The 21,289-nt window shown below is 34.1% G+C and overlaps 1 long non-coding RNA gene across 1 annotated transcript in view; it reads right to left on the bottom strand.

The window, feature by feature from the left end:
* The window catches only part of LOC145269706 (uncharacterized), a 43,799-nt gene extending 41,673 nt beyond the window's left edge, over positions 1 to 2,126 (bottom strand). The window contains exon 1 of the long non-coding RNA XR_013865180.1: positions 1,426 to 2,126. This is a non-coding gene — a long non-coding RNA (uncharacterized LOC145269706). The remainder of the gene's footprint in view (positions 1 to 1,425) is intronic.
* Between the last annotated feature and the right edge of the window lie 19,163 nt (positions 2,127 to 21,289).

Raw genomic sequence — 21,289 nt, 5'->3', positions numbered from 1 at the left:
TAACAACTGTTGAAAAGAAAATGGGCCGAAGGGCGACACTCCAAGGCGAGCAAGCAAATGTCAGGGTTGCAAAAAAAGAAATACTCTTTTAGCGACCCCACCCCAACCGGGTCTAGTAACAACAGTATGAAAAATATTTTCCGGAACAAGTTAAATGGCCTAGTCTAGTCGCCACGATAATTAAAATCTGATCCCTCGGAAAGCAAAAAAAAAAAAAAAAAAAAAAGAACCATGCGTTTTTAGGTTTTAATTACCTCCTACCCCTTTGACACAAATACCATTTGCCATGCTTTGCTTATGTTAGTTCATTTATCCCCCCCCCCATGACAGTCGGACTTGCCCAACGTAAGCATCACCCCTATTATATGTTTTTTTTTTCACAATTTAATAAAATAAAATATCATAAAACTTTAATTTAACTTGAAAATACTATTTAAAAATAGCGTGGTTCAATTTGAAATAATGTCTCCTCTTCTCCATAACAGATAAATTACAGATTTGACCCACAATGTTGATTTTCATTTTAAGCACAAAAAAATAAATAAATAAAATAATAATAAAAAACAAAAAGGAATAAAATTTTGGTACTTTAATCAAGACATTAAAAAGTTAAAATATCGAAAAAGAGATTATATTGTACGTATCTGTTATGAAATGAAGTTCTTCAAAATAAATTTCACTTAATTTCCTTAAGTTTTTTTTTTTTTTTTTACAGCGAACAAACAATTTGTTATAATACCAAGCAAACGGTTCGATTTTTAGGAAGGAAAGCTAGAATTAAAGATGGGGAGGAAGTGTCACCGCTTTAAACTGAGTTATCGCCACGTGGCGTGTTCAAAAGAATTCAAAGATGACTATTTTCAATGTGCGCTATCTTAAAAACGTGTTTTTTTCCGCTGTAAAAAAAAAAAAAAAAAAAAAAAAAAAAAACTACTCGATCAAATTAAGTGAAATTTTTTTTCGGAGATCTTCAGTCTAAAACAGATACCTACAATATAACCTTTTTCATTTTTTTAATTCCTTGATTAAATTGTACATGTAGCCTACGAAAATTTTTATAAAATGCGAATAAAGAAAAGTATATAAAAACGAATTAAATTGAATTTTTTCTTAAAAATATAAAATACTAAAAACAGAAAAAACAAAATCAAATTAAATTTAGATTACTCTTCAAAACAAAAAGAAAAAAAATTAGAATAAATGAAATTATTTTTAAATTAGTACATGATAAAACTATTGAAAATCATAAAAACTTTTGTAAATGATTAAACACAGACACAGTAGATACACATGTTAGGATATAACGTGACGGCGTAATCTAAAAAGCTGTCCTTTTTCAGTCATGTAAGGTTCAGAGGCTATCTTAAATCGTTAGAACCTAAACTGCATATCTGCCAGAATAATTCAAGTGACATTAATACTTACTTTTATTCAATCTTCCTCCGCTGAGGTTTTTGCAATTGTCGTGTTGTGAACGTGATGCGTTAAACAAGTCCCGCAGTCAAAATTCAAAATGGTGACCTACAAAAGCAGCCGAGCAGAAAAATTAAAGGCGTGATAAAAAAAAAAACTTACGAAAATATTTCCCATCTCGGCGCTTTCTCTTGGTTGGACAAGTTTTTATCGATTTTTTTTTTTTCTTTTTTAAATTTTGAATTTTTTATTTTAGCGGCAATCCAAGCATCCGGTCAAATTTGATTCCTGATATCAAAGACTTCCTGCTTTTGGTTTCTTAGGCTTTATCAAGTTTTATACTAATTTTTATTTATTAATTGATGTAATTAATTGTTAGGTGAAAGTACAGAATAGATAGCAAAACCAGAGGCTTCTTCGTTATAATAGCGAAATTCGAAAATCGAAATACTGGATTTCAAGTGAAACCAATGGTATCTAGTTAATTGTCAGTTTGCAGTAATGAATGAACATATCCAAAAATTACGAAAAACGATGAGGTAGAAAATTAATTATTAATTAAAATAGTTTTCGAAGACAATAATCGAAAATTGAATTTTAATAAAAAACAGGAGAGTTCAACTCAAACCACGGAAAGTGGATAACAAAGAGAAGTAATCCACTCTTTAGAAGCACGGAGAAAATAAACTTCAAAACATGAGGTTAGAAAGAACGACCATGTGTGAATTTTTTTTTTCTTTTTTTTTTTTTTTTTTTTAATAAACAAATATTTATTTAAAGTTTCAAATTTTCGGCTTATAACAAAGCCTTCATCAGGAATATTTAACAAAAAAAATACATTAAAATTTTTTTGTTTTTGTTTATCAAACTGTGCCAAACTACACCATGACAAGTAAGAAAAAAAAAAAAGAAAAAATGTATAGTTTTTAAAAATATATTCCTGATGAAGGCTTTGTTATAAGCCGAACATTTTAAATAAATATTCGTTTAATTTATTTTTATTTCGGACTATTAGTCTCATCTTTATTAGTTGTTGTTTTTTTATCTTTTATTGGTTTTTTGTTTATTCACAACGTTTCGGCCAACTATTCCTCTGGCCTTCATCAGGTGGTAACCGCGACGGATAGGAACTTCGAATCTCCTAACTGCATTCTCAGCCATCACTGCCATCCGTAGTTGTCGTCTCACCACATTTTGACCAATTAACCTCTGGCACGCTTTGGGTGGGATTGAAACCGCTATCTTCAAACAATGTTCATCTGGAACTGTAGAGATTCAACGTCTCTATCAACTGCGCCACGGGCCCCGAAGGGCGATCAAGGTTGGATTCTTTGATCTTATAAATCCATGTTTATTTATTATCTGATCTTCCATAGTCGGGTCCGTACCAATTGGTATATATATTATTCCTTAATAAACAAAAATACAATAAAAGATAAAAAAGACAACAACTAATAAAGATGAGAATAATAGTCCGAAATAAAAATAAATTAATATATAATGCTCATCTCAAAAAAATGAATTCCAATCAAGGAATAATAAATAAATATTCGTTTATTTAAAAAATAAAATCAAAAAAATCTGCATGTTGTCATCCTTTCTAGCTTCATGTAAGGTTGGTAGATATTTTCTGAAAACTGAAAAATTAGGCCAATTGCACAAAACTCAATTTTCGTTAATTGTCTTTGATAACTGTTTTCATTAATAAATAATTTTCTTCCTCATCGTTTTTCATATTTTTTTTGGATATGTGACATGATACTTAAGCTATAACTTTGGTCAAAATCGGCTGTTCCTTTTTTCATCGGATTTAAAAAAAAATTTTTTTTCATTACTTTTCCACCTCAAACAAGGCGCATTGCCACTTTGGTGTAGGGGGCTACGATCAGGGGCAGCAACTACTGGGGTGCTATGTTGGGATTTGGGCAGCAAGATGTCAGTTCACGTTGCACTTGAACTTCTGCATGTCAGTACAGTTGGGGAAGCAGGAACTTGGAATGGAATTCCAGAGTCTAGCGGTTCTGGGGAAGAAACTACTGGAGTAGAAAGATCTTTTGCATCTAGGGATCTCTACTGTGTGGGGGTGGGATTTAGCTGCCTGTCGGGTTTGTCGAGGGTGTCTACATCGTGGGGGCACAAGTGTCTGCAGTTCGTCAGAGAATTCACCATTAAAGTACTTGTAGAACAAGCAGAGGGATGCAAGGTTTCGTCGATGGGACAGAGGCTGAAGCTTAGATCCCAGTTCAGGGCCTATCAGATTGGCGACTCTTTTTTTAACCTTGTCTAGGAGCGAGAGATTTGTAGCAGATGCACCAGCCCAAATGTGACAACAATACTCCATACATGGGCGAATGGTGGCCTTATAGAGGTACAGGATACTTTCAGGTGTCAGTAGTAGATTTTTATCGAAGACATTCCCATACAAAACCTACCTAAGAATACTGCGAGATAAATAAAGTACATTTGCGTGAAGATTCATAGGGAACAAACTCACACACAAACACACAAAGTGCCATCTATTATATAATAGATATGTAATAGAGCACGTATGAGTGCATGTGAGAAAATCAGCAGCAGCTGAAGGAGAGCTTGCTAGTGAAAATATTAACAGCAGCAGCTGTTAAAGCACGTATACAAATTAGCAAGTGTGTGTGAGCTTGCAGCTGTGGGAACATGATGAGAATTAGCAGCAAACCGGATGTTAACGCATCCACCATGAGAGACAAAATGAAAAATCGTCTTTTGCACATGGCTCCACGCATCACTTCTGCTTGGGAAGAAAAAAAATAGGATAACCACAAAATAATTATCGACCAATGGCAGAGCTCCGCGCCTAAAATAAACACCTCAAATATCACAGTCGCTGGGAGCCGGTTTGCCACTATAAAATGAGGGGACCAAAAAGAAGGAGGAGGAGATTCGCCCTGCTGCGTCAGTGAACGCACGGACAGATTCTCCCACCCGACCTAAAGAGATGGAGAAGAAAAAGAAATAAGGCACCAGTGAACTGAAGCCGACTATGCTCTCATGTTATGGGCCAAATGCCTTCAATTCTAAACAATGCCTAATTCACACAAACCAAAGAAGAGGGGAGGAAAAGGAAGACAAAGACTATTAGCTGCTGATGAAAAAGTCACTCGCTTTCCAGTTACAAGCCAGGACACGCATCACCGACAGCAGGATGACCGGCCTACCCTAACCCTCTCCATCGTCCAAAAGATAAGTTACATTTTACGAACATTCATTCCTTGTCAATTCATACATACCTACAAACATTTTACGAACATTCATTCCTTGTCAATTCATACATACCTACAAACATTTTACGAACATTCATTCCTTGTCAATTCATACATACCTACAAACATTTTACGAACATTCATTCCTTGTCAATTCATACATACCTACAAACATTTTACGAACATTCATTCCTTGTCAATTCATACATACCTACAAACATTTTACGAACATTCATTCCTTGTCAATTCATACATACCTACAAACATTTTACGAACATTCATTCCTTGTCAATTCATACATACCTACAAACATTTTACGAACATTCATTCCTTGTCAATTCATACATACCTACAAACATTTTACGAGCATTCATTCCTTGTCAATTCATACATACCTACAAACATCTTACGAACATTCATCTCCTTTGTTAAATCACATTCCATCCTATGAACACTTTGCCTCTCCTAATACAAATTGTTGGTAGTAAATAAAGTCGGTTCTCAACCTTCAATATTCGTCAGTCTTTAATTATATGGAGTCAGAATCTACACACTTCCAACGTCGTTCATTTCATGTATTCTTTGTTGTAAAGTCTATGGCATCCTTTCCCACCACTAATCCTTTTTATAAAACCTTGAGGCCATACATCACAAGAAAAGAGAAAAATACATTACATGGTCTAGGAGAGAAGCAAGTTGCATACCAGGCAAAATGGACGTGTGAAAGCAGAGGACGAGAAAGCACCAACATGAGATAATAACGAGACATTTAAAAAGCACACGTGTGTGTGAAAAGACTTTGGAAATGCGTTGTTTTGGAAGAATCGTGAATAAATGCATTTTATTTGCAGTTTAAAAAAAAAAATTCTGAGTCGAATTTTTATTTCTTTCCTGTTTTTGTTTGTTCCTTTGCGGTGGTACCAGACAGCGTGTGGGTCTGAGAGGTTTGAAGTGTAACAACACAGTTAAAAAAAGTATCAACCATGTTACAGATAGATAGATAGATAGATGGATAGATAGATGGATTGGTAGATAGATAGATAGATAGATAGATGGATAGATAGATGGATAGATAGATGGATAGATAGATAGATAGATGGATAGATAGATAGATAATACGAGGTGCCTTCAATAAGTTTTCAGACACACATGAAACTCTAGTCATCTTCGAAGTAATCTCCTCCGGCTGCAATGCACTTGTACCGTTCCAACAACTTCTGGAAGGCCGCATGGAAGTGTTCTCATTTGAACTTGTCAATGACCCTCATCACAGTCTCTTTCATCTCCTCAATTGTCTCAATACGACATCTTCTAAGGTTTGCCTTGATCTTAGGGAATAACCAAAAGTTACAAGGAGCAAGGTCTGGACTATAAGGCCCATTTTTGTCAAATGACAAAGATGGAGTTATGGACGGGTGCATTGTCCTGGTGGGAATGCCACTGACTCAATTTGAAGAATACTGACCTCTTCCGGCAGAATCTATTCCTCAACAATCTTAAAATCTGAACATGGCATGTATTGTTGACTAGCTGTCCAGTGGAAACCCAGTATATGTAGATCATGCTCATATTGTCAAAAAAAGGGATCATCATAAGTTTCTGGGTGGATTTGCTCTGTCTGGCCTTCATGGGTCTGGGAGAGCTAACATGCTTCCATGGGGAACTCTGTGTCTTGGTCTTTGGGTCAAAGCAGTAGATCAAGCTTTCATCGCAGGTCATCAAGGTAGCAAGAATATCAGATTTGAATTGATCAGCTCGACTATCTCCCTACTGTCCTTCCAATGTCTTTCTTTCTGATCTTCTGCGAGCACCCTTTGGACAATCTTTGCACAAATCTTTCACATCTTCAGTTCCTCGCAAATAATTGTGTGTACAGTTCCCACACTGACATCAAACTGTACACTTATTGTCTTTATAGACACACGACGGACCTTATCCATGAAATTCTTTATTTGGCCAATCAACTCTGGTGTTCTAACTTCCTTACTTCTCTCACACCTCTCATCATCCATTACAGCCTTCCTTGAATCTCTTATGCCACTGATGTTCGATTCATGGAAGATGGTCCAAAAACAGTCTGAAGCATTCCATATGTTTCTGAGGCATATGACTGTATCATTATTATCTCTAATTGATCTGAAATAACAAGGGGAGACTTGATTCCAAATGTTTCTCGTATGTAAGTTCTCCCCCCTTAGTTTTCATACATAAAGTAAATTTCACAGTGTATTAGGATTATTTGATACTGGAGATATTCATAATCATACCCTATTTCCAAAAGAGGGGAGGTATAACATATGAGGAATATTTGGAATCAAGTCTCCCCTTGCTGTTATTTCAAATCATTTGAGACTATAGCAGCAAGTTCTAGCCTCCCCTACATCAAGGCCAGAGGTTTGGGGGGATTTTTAAGAACCAGATGCCTTTGGTGGCACATAAGCTTCATTATGTCGCCTGACGAGGACTTTTGGTTCTTGACAACCAATTGTCCGAAGCCATAGCATGTTCAGTTTACCGACTATGTTATATTTGTCTATATAAATAAAAATATTAGCGTTTGAGCCCTTTACAAGTAGCGGACGGATGTTTATTTAAATAGACATTCGGACAGATTAGTTGCAGGCATCGCTTCCGTGGTCGAGGGGTAGAACTGCCGACTGTCAACACGACGGTTCTAGATTCGATCCTGGGCTTGGGAGAGGTGCTAGTCTAGCGGCACTAATGAGTTGTGATACAACAAAACAGGACTGCATGTCGATGACTACAAATATATTTTAAAAAGCATCCCTCTTTGGGTTGAGCACAGTCGTAAATAATCTCACTCGCTACTTAATTTGGCTGAAAAAATGTGAAGCTCGCGATTTGTTTACAAACAAGCATTTGAGCACTTTACAAGTAGCGGACGGATGTTTATTTAAATAGACATTCGGACAGATTATATATATATATATATATATATATATATATATATATATATATATATATATATATATATATATATATATATATGAATAACGAAATTAATAAGATCACAGATCGATGAATGTTGTGGTTTCAAGTCTTACAAAATATTTTTGGTAATATTTTTATAGAAGATAATCCCAGTCAAATGAAATTGCTCAATATACTAGATAAAGCAAATTAAAAATTACAGGCCTTACATTTAAATTTCTTTCAGAAAATATAATTTTCAAAGCAAAAATTTATTGTTTGAAAAAAAAAAGAATACAACATTTTAAGGAACTTGCTTAATCCATGGAGTTGACGTGGGTTCATTTCCTCAGAGGAAAGTCATTAGCAAAATATTAATTCTGTTTTGATATAATTTTGCTATTTAGCACATAAATTGAAAATATATTAATGATTAAAATCGTTTAAAGGGACATAGAAAAGGAAAAAAAGGATTGAAACAAAAACAAAAAAGGATATGGGATTTAGGTATCTGATGAGAACGGTCGTCTTGGAATAGAAAAAAAAATGTTTTTAGGTTTCAGATTTGTTGAAGATTGCCACATTGATAGTAAAATCTAACTATGTTCAATCAGATACCCAGAGTGCTCTTTTGCAAAAGTAGAATTTTACGGAGCACATTTCATTAAATTACTGGCGCTTATGTCAACGGATCATCAAATCTAAGGGAGATAACCAGCATAAACTTAGTAAAAAATAAGCATTTTTTGCAATATATAATTTGGGACGCTGAAATAATCAGTAGAACAATGAAAAAATGTTAAAAAAAAAAAAAAAAAAGATTACACGATTACTGTAGCTAGCTGAGTTCCGGAAATTGCTCCAGAAAACTAGAAAAAATACTATTAAAAACCCGCCGAATATGTCACGGTAAAATATATTGAGCGAGTTTTTAACAGTATTTTATCCAGTTTTTTTATTTATAACACCTTTTCTCAAACTTACCGTGTTAAAGAGGGAGTCAGACGCCATCTTGAATTTTCCAATACATCGGCAAACACTATATGGTTTTCGAGCTGAATAAACATGTTACATTGAATAAAAACACAAAAAATATATCCAGTTTGGTAGAAAAGTAACTTATCTTGCCTTTGATAACATTTATTTGTTATATATTTGTTTTTTGACAACTTTCCGAATCTATGTGTACAGTAATACAAACCCGAAATTACTGAGAGAGATTTGGTTTTGAAAAGAATTAAATTTTAATATTTTTTAAAATATAATTTAGAGAGGGGGGGGGGGTAAAAACTATGGTGCCCGGAAAACTCGTCCCGGGAAAACTCGTCCCCTTTCGCTGGGTAGGAAAACTGGTCCCTTATTGAATAAATATCGATTGAAAACACATTTTATGATCATTCTTGAAGGAGATATTATTTTTTAAAATAGACTATAGCCCCCCCACCCCTAATATTTAAAAAAAATATTTTTACTTGTTTAATGTTTTTTTTTTTTTTTTTTTTTTAAATAAAATCGATTTTCTAAGTGTCCGTTTTCTACCTAACTGGCTAAGTTCTTAGTGGTTTCACTTATATTAAAGCGTTTATTATTTAATTACAAATTTTTTTTTGTTCTTATTTTAACGATGTTTTTTGGGGTCATAAAAACAATAATTAAAAACAAAACCAAAAAATTAAAAAACAGGGAGCGATTCGATTTTTCGTTACTTTTTTGTTTTGGTTTTTTAATTATGATAGTTTTTTTGTTGTTATATTTTTGTTTTCTCTCATACCAAATGCACTCATGCGTTATTTAAAGTTATGATTTTATCAATTATCAACATTTATTGTCGTCCTGTCAAACTTTGCAAAAATTAACTAATAAATTAAAAGCGAAATATTTTTTGGCGCGAGAGATGCCATGTGCTAACTCATTTTTAATTTTTTTAATTTTTACTTCAAACTAAAATCAATCATTAAGAGAAAAAGTAATAACTAAATAAATTTATTAATCAATTTTCTTGAAAAACCCGCTATCGTTTATCAAGAATCTTTTTAATTTCATTTTTTGTTGGTTGTTTTTCGGAGGGAGATATAGTTTTTACCCCCCCCCCACTCTCTCTCTCTCTCTCTCTCTCTCTCTCTCTCTCTCTCTCTCTCTCTCTCTCTCTAAATTATATTTTAAAAAATATTAAAATTTATTATTTTGTTTTTAAAACCAAATCTCGGGTTTGTATTACTGTACACATAGATTCGAAAAAGTTGTCAAAAAACAAATATATAACAAATAAATGTTATCAAAGGCAAGATAAGTTACTTTTCTTCCTAACTGGATATATTTTTTGTGTTTTTATTCAATGTAACATGTTTATTCAGCTCGAAAAACATGCAGTGTTTACCGATCTATGTATTGGAAAATTCAAAATGGCGCCTGACTGTCTCTTTAACACGGTAAGTTTGGGAAAAGATGTTATAAATAGTAAACTAGACAAGATACTATTAAAAAAACAACCGAATATATGTCAAGGTATGTCACAGTAACATATATTGAGCGAATTTTTAACAGTAATTTGTCTATATTATTATTTATAATACCTTTTCCCAAACTTACCCTCTACGAGAGAAGTCAGCCGCCATTTTGAATTTTCCAATACATCGGTAAACACTGCATGTTTTTCGAGCTGAATAAACATGTTACACTGAATAAAAACACAAAAAATATATCCAGTTAGGTAGAAAAGTAACTTATCTTGCCTTTGATAACATTTATTTGTTATATATTGTTTTTTTGACAACTTTTTCGAATGAATTTAGGAAAACTCGTCCCGGGAAAACTCGTCTCGGGAAAACTCGTCTCGGGAAAACTCGTCTCCGGAAAACTCGTCTCCGGAAAACTCGTCCCCTTTCGCTAGATAGGAAAACTGGTCCCTTATTAAATAAATATCGATTGAAAACACATTTTATGATCGTTCTTGAAGGAGATATTGCTTTTTAAAATAGACTATAGCCCCCCCCTAATATTTTAAAAAAAATATTTTTATTTGTTTAATGTTTTTTTGTTTGTTTTTTTAAAATAAAATCGATTGTCCGTTTTCTACCTAACTGGCTAAGTTCTTAGTGGTTTCACTTATTTTAAAGCGTTTATTATGTTCATACAAAGTTAATTACAATTTTTTGGGTTCTTATTTTAACGATTTTTTTTTTGGAGTCATAAAAACAATAATAAAAAAAAACAAAACAAAAAAATTAAAAACTGGGAGCGTTACTTTTTTGTTTTGGTTTTTTAATTATGATAGTTTTTTTGTTGTTATGTTTCGTTTTCTCTCATACCAAATGACACATGCGTTATTTAAAATTATAATTCTATCAGGGTTTGTATTACTGTACACATTGATTCGAAAAAGTTGTATTTTTAAAATATAATTTAGAGAGGGAGGGGTTAAAACTATATCTCCCTCCGAAAAACAACCAACAAAAAATGAAATTAAAAATATTCTTGATACACGATAGCGGAGTTTTCAATAAAATTAATTAATAAATTTATTTAGTGATTACTTTTTCTCTTAATGATTGATTTTAGAATTTTGAAGTAAAAATTAAAAATGAGTTAACGAGAGATTGTTAGCACATGGCATCTCTCGCGCCAAAAAAATATTTCGCTTTTAATTTATTAGTTAATTTTTGCAAAATTTGACAGGACGACAATAAATGTTGATAATTGATAAAATTATAATTTTAAATAACGCATGAGTGCATTTGGTATGAGAGAAAAAACAAAACCATAACAAAAAAAAAACAAACTATCATAATTAAAAAACCAAAACAAAAAAAGTAACGAAGAATCGAATCGCTCCCTGATTTTTTAAAATTTTTTTGTTTTGTTTTTTATTATTATTGTTTTTATGACTCCAAAAAACATCGTTCAAATAAGAACCAAAAAATTTGGTATTAACTTTGTATGAACATAATAAACGCTTTAAAATAAGTGAAACCACTAAGAACTTAGCCAGTAAGGTAGAAAATGGATACTTAGAAAATCAATTTTATTTAAAAAAAAAAACAAAAACATTAAACAAGTTAAAATATTTTTTAAAAATATTATGGGGGGCTATAGTCTATTTTAAAAAACAATATCTCCTTCAAGAACGATCATAAAATGTGTTTTCAATCGATATTTATTCAATACGGGACGAGTTTTCCTATCTAGCGAAAGGGGACGAGTTTTCCGGAGACGAGTTTTCCCGAGACGAGTTTTCCCGAGACGAGTTTTCCCGGGACGAGTTTTCCGAGCACCTTTTCGAATCTATGTGTACAGTAATACAAACCCAATAAATGTTATCAAAGGCAAGATGAATTACTTTTCTACCAAACTGGATATAATTTTCGTGTTTTTTTTATTCAATTTAACATGTTTATTCAGCTCGAAAAGCATACAGTGTTTACCGATGTATTGGAAAATTTAAAATGGCGGCCGACTCTCTCTTTAACACGGTAAGTTCGAAAAAAGGTGTAATAAATCATAAACTAGACAAAATACTGTTAGAAATTTGCTCAATATATGTTACCGTGACATAAGTTGACATATATTCGGTGTTTTTTTAATAGTATTTTGTCTAGTTCATTATTTATAACACATTTTCCCGAACGTACCGTGTTAAAGAGAGAGTCGGCCGCCATTTTGAATTTTCCAATACATCGCTAAACACTGTATGCTTTTTGAGCTGAATAAACATGTTAAATTGAATAAAAACACTAAAAACATATCCAGTTTGGTAGAAAAGTAGCTTATCTTGCCTTTGATAACATTTATGGGTTATATTGTTTTTTTGACAACTTTTTCGAATCTATGTGTAACGGTAATACAAACCCGTAAATTCTTTTTATATTAATATTAAAAAAAAAAAACGGTCTCGTTTATGAACATAATAACCGCTTTAAAATAAGTGAAACCACTAAGAACTTAACCAGTCAGGTAGAAAACAGACACTTAGAAAATCGATTTTATTTTAAAAAAAAAAAAAAAAAAAAAAACATTAAACAGGTAAAAAAATTTTTTTTTTTTAAATATTATGGGGGTTATAGTCTATTTTAAAAAACAATATCTCCTTCAAGAACGATCATAAAATGTGTTTTCAATCGACATTTATTTAATAAGGGACCAGTTTTCCTACTTAGCGAAAGGGGATCAATTTTCCGGAGACGAGTTTTCCGGAGACGAGTTTTCCCGGGACGAGTGTTCCTAAATTCTGTACACATAGATTCGAAAAAGTTGTCAAAAAACAAATATAACAAATAAATGTTATCAAAGGCAAGATAAGTTACTTTTCTACCAAACTGGATATATTTTTCGTGTTTTTATTCAATTTAACATGTTTATTCAGCTCAAAAAGCATACAGTGTTTACCGATGTATTGGAAAATTCAAAATGGCGGCCGACTCTCTCTCTTTAACACGGTAAGTTTGGGAAAAGATGTTATAAATAATGAACTAGACAAAATACTGTTAAAAAACAACCGAATATTTGTCAAGTTATGTCACGGTAACATATATTGAGCAAATTTCTAACAGTATTTTGTTAAACAAGTAAAAATATTTTTTTTAAAAATATTATGGGGGTTATAGTCTATTTTAAAAAACAATATCTCCTTCAAGAACGATCATAAAATGTGTTTTCAATCGACATTTATTTAATAAGGGACCAGTTTTCCTACCTAGTGAAAGGGAACGAGTTTTCCGGAGACGAATTTTCCCAAGACGAATTTTCAAAAACTATATCTCCCTCCGAAAAACAACCAACAAAAAATGAAATTAAAAAGATTCTTGATAAACGATAGCGGAGTTTTCAATAAAATTGATTAATAAATTTATTTAGTGATTACTTTTTCTCTTAATGATTAATTTTAGAATTTTGAAGTAAAAATTAAAAAAAAATTAAAAATGAGTTAACGAGAGATTGTAAGCACATGGCATCTCTCGCGCCAAAAAAATATTTCGTTTTTAATTTATTAGTTAATTTTTGCAAAATTTGACAGGACGACAATAAATGTTGATAATTGATAAAATTATAATTTTAAACAACGCATACAAAAACATAACAACAACAACAAAAAAAAACTATCATAATTAAAAAACCAAAACAAAAAAAGTAACGAAGAATCGAAATCGCTCCGTTTTTATATATATATATATATTTTATTATTATTGTTTTTATGACTCCAAAAAACATCGTTAAAATAAGAACAAAAAAATTTGTAATTAACTTTGTATGAACATAATAAACGCTTTAAAATAAGTGAAGCCACTAAGAACTTAGCCAGTTAGGTAGAAAACGGACACTTAGAAAATCAATTTTATTTAAAAAAAAAAAAAAAAAAAAAAACATTAAACAAGTAAAAATATTTTTTTAAAATATTAAGGGGGGGCTATAGTCTATTTTAAAAAACAATACCTCCTTCAAGAACGATCATAAAATGTGTTTTCAATCGATATTTATTCAATATGGGACCAGTTTTCCTACCTAGCGAAAGGGGACGAGTTTTCCGGGGTCGAGTTTTCCGGAGACGAGTTTTCCAGAGACGGGTTTTCCCGGGACGAGTTTTCCGGGCACCGACTCGCTCTCGGAGACGGTAAGTTTGAGAAAAGGAGTTATAAATAAATTTAAAAAAAAAAAAAAAGCCAAAATACTGATAATATATGTCAGCCTATGTCACGGTAACAGATATTGAGCGAGTTTTTAACCGTATTTTATCTGTTTTTTTTTTTTTTTTAATTTATAACTCCTTTTCCCACACTTAACGTCGCAACGCCGTTGCGACGCAACGGCTGCCATTTTAAATTTTCCAATACATCGGTAAACACTATGTTTTTCGAGCTGAATAAACATGTTACATTAAATATAAACACTAAAAACATATCCAGTTAGGTAGAAAAGTAACAACTTATCTTGCCTTTGATAACATTTATTTGTTATATATTTGTTTTTTGACAATTTTTTCGAATCTATGTGTACAGTAATACAAACCCCAAAAAATTTCACTTAATTTCATCAAGTAGTTTTTTTTTTTTTTTTTTTTTTTTTTTTACAGCGAAAAAACAATTTTTTATGAAACTGAGCAAAAAAGTTCGATTTTTAGGAAGAAAAGTTAGTAATAAAGATGGGGAGGGACTATCGGCGCTTTACATGGAGTTATCTGCCGTAGAGTGTTCAACAAATTCTATAATGGCTGCCTTCAACGCGCTCTCATAAAAACGCGTTTTTGACGCTGTAACCCCCCCCCCAAAAAAAAAAACTACTCGATCAAATTAAATGAATTTTTTTTCCGGAGATCTTCAGTCCAAAACGGATACGTACAATATAACCCTTTTATTTTTTTTTTTTCGATATTTTCATTTTTTAATGTCTTGATTAAACTGTACAAGTGCCAAATTTATATATACAAAATAAAATGAATTTGAAAATGAAACATTTCTTAAAAAGTGTATTGTTGTCTTATGCTTTTAATAATTTGTGGAAATGCGTGTCCTTTCTCTCGACGTCTCCGCAACTCTTTCACTAGATGGGAATGAAACAAATTTTCATTAGTCGCTACCATCCTCCTGTTCCTTTTCACATGTGACCAGAGTCCCTCCACAGTTTATTAAATATTAATTACAATGCCTCTACACTTTATTGCCTAAATTGGAGACGCCATTTTATTTCACGGACCTGCTGTCCAAATCCAGGGGAGAAATCATTATATTATAAACTATAGCCGAAGCATGAAATAAATAACAAAAATAAAATTAAACTGACGAACGATTGCTTCTGGAAAGGGAAAGAATAAATGTACCTAAAATTAACATTTATTATATTGACCCTGTTGGAATTTTTTTTGTACCAATAATGGTGCCTCCCCCCTGTTTACAGTTATTATTGTTTATCTGGTTCTTATATATGATTTTTTGTATTTTGTATCCATTATGATTTTTAGTTTCGTATATTTTCGGTTTGTACGAAACTCCCTTTAATTTGGAGAAAAGGGAAATGCTAGCTCTGTGGTGACGTCACGAGCCCAGCGCGTATTTCGTCCTCTTTTGAAATTCTGCTGACGTGGAGAGCGAACGTGTTCATTGCCCGGTGCTGAAAATGGAATTTTGAAGAGCCTCCTTCAAAGAAGTAAACCGGGCAAGAAATTAATACCCGGCTGTGACGAGACAGACTCCTGAAAATTAACTACGTGGCTGCGGTTTTGCGCGTATTTATTTTACAAGGAGTGGAATTTAAAGAAAATACCTTTTTACGTGACAAGGAATTATGGAATTTCCTATCCGGACAAGCGACGAGGTCTTGCTCCTGTAATACATGCGTGTCTCCACGGTTTGCATGCAACATGGAGGGAAGGAATATTCTAAAAGAACTTTAAACATAAAATAGAAAAAGGCATGTGCCTGCCTGGTTTTCAGTTGTGAGTACGCTCCTAAAATTAATTTCATATGAGAGTGTGATTAGGAGATACTACTATTTTGTACATTATTATTGTATTTGTTTATGGATACACACAACTTCTTTATAAGAACCAGCGTTGATATTTTTTTCATTACATGTTACTTTTTTCATAATATGTTTACTTGGCGTTTCTTAAGTTTAATGCCCGCAAAGGGGAAAATTTGCAACTTATTGTAAATAAAATTTCTTCTTCGTTTCAAATCAAGACCTTTATATTTCATTCTTTACTCCCTCCCCCTCTTTTGTTTCATGCTTTTTTTTTTTCAGCTTAGTTACTTTAGCGTCAAATTTATCTGGAAGCAAGATAAATTCCGACAACCCTTCAAAGTTGCTTTAATTAAAAATAAAATGTATGAAATTATTTATTTGTTCGAAAAAAAAAAAAAAAAAAAAAAAATAAAATAAACAAACAAACAAAAAAACTATTTTATAAAAATCCAATGTTGCTTTCATTACAAAAGTGTTTTATTAAAATTCTATTTTCTTACGCAAACTTTTCAATAAATGTTTTTACAATTATATTTTGATTCCCATTTAAAAAAAAAAACAATAACCCCCCCCACCCCCAAATGTATAAAATTATTTATTTGTTCGAAAAAAAAAAAAAACACACACACACACGCACACAATAGTTACAATGGTAGCTTCCAAATTATGCCGTTGAAATTACCTGAATATTACTGAATTATTTAAAAAAAAAAAAAAAACAACTTTAACCGTGTTGGCAGGTGAAAAATTGCGGCCATTTTGTTTAAATCGAAAGTGGAATTACCTCACTTTTGAACTCTCTTATGTTTTACGACCATTTTCATCAAATTCTATTTTTGTTTTCTTTAATAAATAATTTTCTACCTTATCGATTTTTGTAATGTTTGGATGGTGCCCAGAAAACTCGTTCCGGGAAAACTCGTCTCCGGAAAACTCGACCCCGGAAAACTCGTCCCCTTTCGCTAGGTAGGAAAACTGGTCCCTTATTGAATAAATATCGATTGAAAACACATTTTATGATCGTTCTTGAAGGAGATATTGTTTTTTAAAATAGACTATAGCCCCCATAATATTTTTTAAAAAATATTTTTACTTGTTTAATGTTTTTTTTTTGTTTTTTTTTTAAATAAAATCGATTTTCTAAGTGTCCGTTTTCTACCTAACTGGCTAAGTTCTTAGTGGTTTAGTGGATTTCCGGAGACGAATTTTCCAGAGACGAGTTTTCCGGAGATGAGTTTTCCTAAATTCGTTTGGATATAACCATCTTAACAATACGAGGAATATGTAGATATGTAGATACCATTGTTTTCATGTGAAATTCAAGATTTTGTCCTAATAGTGTAGAAGCGCCAATTTTTTTGTTATTTATTTCATGCTTTGGTCATAGGTTTAAATACTGATTCCTCCCTCTTATTTTGAGGACAGGTGCCCGAAAAAATGGCGTCTCCATTTTTGCCGACAAACTGTAGTAGTACCCTAATTTTATTTTCTTCATAATTGTGAAACTAAAAATCCATATTTCGGAACTGTTCTATGTGTATTTGTGAATGTGCATTTGTAAATGTGTATTTGTTGGATATTGTCTTCGTCTGATTTCTACGTTTATTCATTTGTAAAATAATGTGAGGAAAATATTATCATTCCGTCAAGTCATTCATGAAAATGCTACTAGTAACTTGTAAACCAGTACCACCTGTCCATAGTCGAGTTGTCAGCGACTAAACCGGCGCTCTTCATAAAGCTTGCTTGATGAGGAGGGTGGCTAGACACCCAACAGGACTAAGAACAAAACCTATTCAAGGGCAGATGAGCACCAAGTGCCAACGGCAATCTAGCAAACTCCTGCAGGTATGGGTTAAAAACCCTCGCCAACCTGCAGGCCAAGTATGGCAAAATCTGAGGACTATGACGTACAAGAATAGAAAAAGTAGCCCCCATACCCAGCAGTTCTTGAGCCACTATTTCCAGTAGCAAACGGCACAGCAACAGAACAGAGGTTGTTAAAAATCTCTGGATTTAAACAGACTGCCATTGGAAATTGAACATTGGAATATACAACACGAGATAATTGTCTACTGACGTTAGAGTCACTGAATTAGAGGATGAACTACAGAAGATCAAATTTGATGTTATAGGAGTGTGTGAAACCAGATACACGGGTGAAGGATGTCTCATCCTTAACAACAGCTGACACCACTTATACTAGAAGGGTGGGGACACCTCCTACAATGGGGTCGGCTTTTTGGTCAACAAGAACATTGCAGAAAACATCACAAACTTCAATGGTGTTTCAGACAGAGTGGCACAGCTCACTATCAGGATCAACAAGGGATACCTCATAAACGTCATCCAGGTTTACCTTCCAACAACAGGCCATACTAAAGAAGAGGTGGAAATAGTTTATTAAAATGTCGATAAACTTTTTTTTATTTTTTTATTTTTTATTACATTTTCACCCCAAACAAGGCAAATTGCCACTTTGGTGTAGGGGGCTACTATCAGGGGCAACAACTACTGGGGTACTATGTAGGGATTTGGGCAGCAAGGTGTCGGTTCACGTTACACTTGAACTTCTGCACGTCAGTACTGTTGGGGAAGCAGGGACCTGGAATGGAATTCCAGAGTCTTGCAGTTCTGGGGAAGAAACTATTGGAGTAAAAAGATCTTTTACATCTAGGGACCTCTACAGTGTGGGGGTGGGATCTAGTAGCCTGTCAGGTTTGTCGAGGGTGCTCGCGTCGTGGGGGCACAAGTGATTGCAGTTCGTCAGAGCATTCACCACTAAAATACTTGTAGAAAAGGCAGAGGGATGCAACATTTCGTCGATGGGACAGAGGCTGAAGCTTAGATGCCAGTTCAGGGCCTATCAGGTTTGCGACTCTCTTTTGAACCTTGTCAAGGAGCGAGAGACTAGTAGCAGATGCACCAGCCCAGATGTGGCAGCAATACTCCATACATGGGCGAATGGTGGCCTTATAGAGGTACAGGATACTTTCGGGTGTTAGTAGTTTTCTAGCACAGTAGAGAGAGCCTACCTTTCTTGAAGCGGCCCTGGCAATGCCTTCAATGTAATTGTTCCAACTCATGTTTCCTGTGAACGTTAGGCCAAGGAGTTTGAAAGATGGACTCTCAGATAAAGAGTCGTTGGCCATTGCTATGGGTGGTAGAGAGGGTTTCTTGTAATTATTGAATGAAACTAGTTTAGTCTTGGCAGCATTGAACACGACCAACCACTTTTGTCCCCATTCCACTACAGATTGGAGGTCTTCCTCTAGTGTTTCTGCCATTTCTTTAGAAATGTGTTCATTCGTCTTCCTGTCGTGTCTGCCATAGAGTGTAGTGTCATCAGCATATATACCCATCTCAGAGGCAATGTTGTCGGGGAGGTCATTTATGAATATCAGGAACAATAGAGGTCCAAGGATAGAACCCTGGGGCACTCCCGCATTTATATCATATTGTTTAGATGTGCGACCGTCGAGGACTACCTGGATTTTTCTCTTATCTAAGAAGGATTTAATTATGTTAAGTATTCTACCAGTGATACCGTATGATCTGATTTTACTGAGGAGACCCTCATGCCATACCCTGTCAAAAGCCTTAGATATATCTAGAGCTACCGCTCTGCCTTCCCCCGCTTTGTCCAGTGAATGGTATATACGTTCAGAGATCACAGTGAGGATGTCTGCTGTGGAACGGGCTTGTCTTTTTTTTGCCAGCAGAGCCAATCACACCATCCTTATGGGGGGGGGGTTCAATGCCAAGGTTGGAATATGAAATACATTTGAATCAAGTACTGGTCCATACGGTTATGGAACAAGCAACAGCAGAGGTGACACCCTTGTTAACTTTGTAGAACACCACCAGTTAAAGATCATGAACATTTTCTTCAAGAAAAAACAAACAGACGCTGGACTTGGATATCCCCTAATGGCAGCACAAAGAATGAAATTGATTTCTTCCTTACAAACAAGGCCACACACTGTGACCGATGTTTCTGCCATAAACAGGTTAAACATAAGGAGTGACCAGCGAATGATCAGAACGTCTCTTAACATAGATATTAAGCTAGAGAGGACAAAGCTTGTCAAGCGACACAAGAAACCAAACACCCAGGGTCTAACAGACAAACCATCACAGTTCCAGTTGCTACTATCCAACAGATTTGAGGCACTAGCAACATCAGAAGATCCAAACACTGACTACAACAAAGTGATGTCAGAAATCAGCCGAACCGCACTGGAAACAGCTGGTCAATACAGACCACAGAAACCAAGCAAACAAACAGTCTACAATTACAAAACAGCTGAGAGAGATACAACAGATGAAGAGAGCTGGTACAAATGTACAACACATCAAGTACATTGAGATACGCAAGACTCTGAGAAACAGAATGGCAAAAGAAATTTCAAATTTCAATGAACAACAAATACTAAAAACCCTTGAAGTAAACAATGGCATTGAGTCCATCAAAAAAAAGCAGCATCTCGGCAGAAACAACATCACCCATCTCAAAGAAGATGTCACTCTCATCCATGACCTGAACAAAATTGTTTCAAGGTGCGAGGAGTTCTATGCTAACCTCTATGCCACCAGACAACCAAGACATCCTTCAAACCAAGACATGCACTGAACAAATCTGAGGAACATCCTCCATCCATCCTCCTATCGGAAGTGAGAGCAGCTATTTAGCGACTGAAGTCAGGCAAGACTGCAGAAGATGGTGTTTCTGCAGAAGTACTACAGATCGGTGGTGAAACCATTGTTAAAATGTTTACAAGACTGTTTAGTAAGTGCCTCTCCAGTGGAAACGTTCAAGCTAAATGGAGGAATGTATCAGTGGTCATCAGTCATAAGAAAGGAGACACTGCAGTTATTAAGAACTATCGGCCAATAATCAGCCTTCTGCCAGTTACATAAAAGGTATTCTCACAAGTTTTGCTAAGACGTATGCTAGGGAAACTAGACAGTCATCAAGTGCGAGAACAAGCAGGTTTCAAAGCAGGTTACTCCACCATCGACCATATGAAGGCTGTCAGTCAACTGCAAGAGAAAGTCAATGAATACAAGATCCAACTGTGCTTTGCCTTTGTGGATTACGAAAAGGCTTTCGACTCTATAGAGTTTGATCCACTGTTCACTGCCCTTGAAAACCAAGGAGTTGACTCTAACTACATCATCTTGCCGAAAGAACTGTGCAGTGGGGCTACTTCTACTTTAAAGCTTGGCCTTCGGGACAAGATCAAAGTGTAGTA

This window comes from Euprymna scolopes, chromosome 45 (genome assembly GCF_053919585.1).
Source record: "Euprymna scolopes isolate OS-2025 chromosome 45, ASM5391958v1, whole genome shotgun sequence".
NCBI classification, from domain to species: domain Eukaryota; kingdom Metazoa; phylum Mollusca; class Cephalopoda; order Sepiida; family Sepiolidae; genus Euprymna; species Euprymna scolopes.
This window is presented reverse-complemented; position numbering and strand designations above follow the sequence as displayed.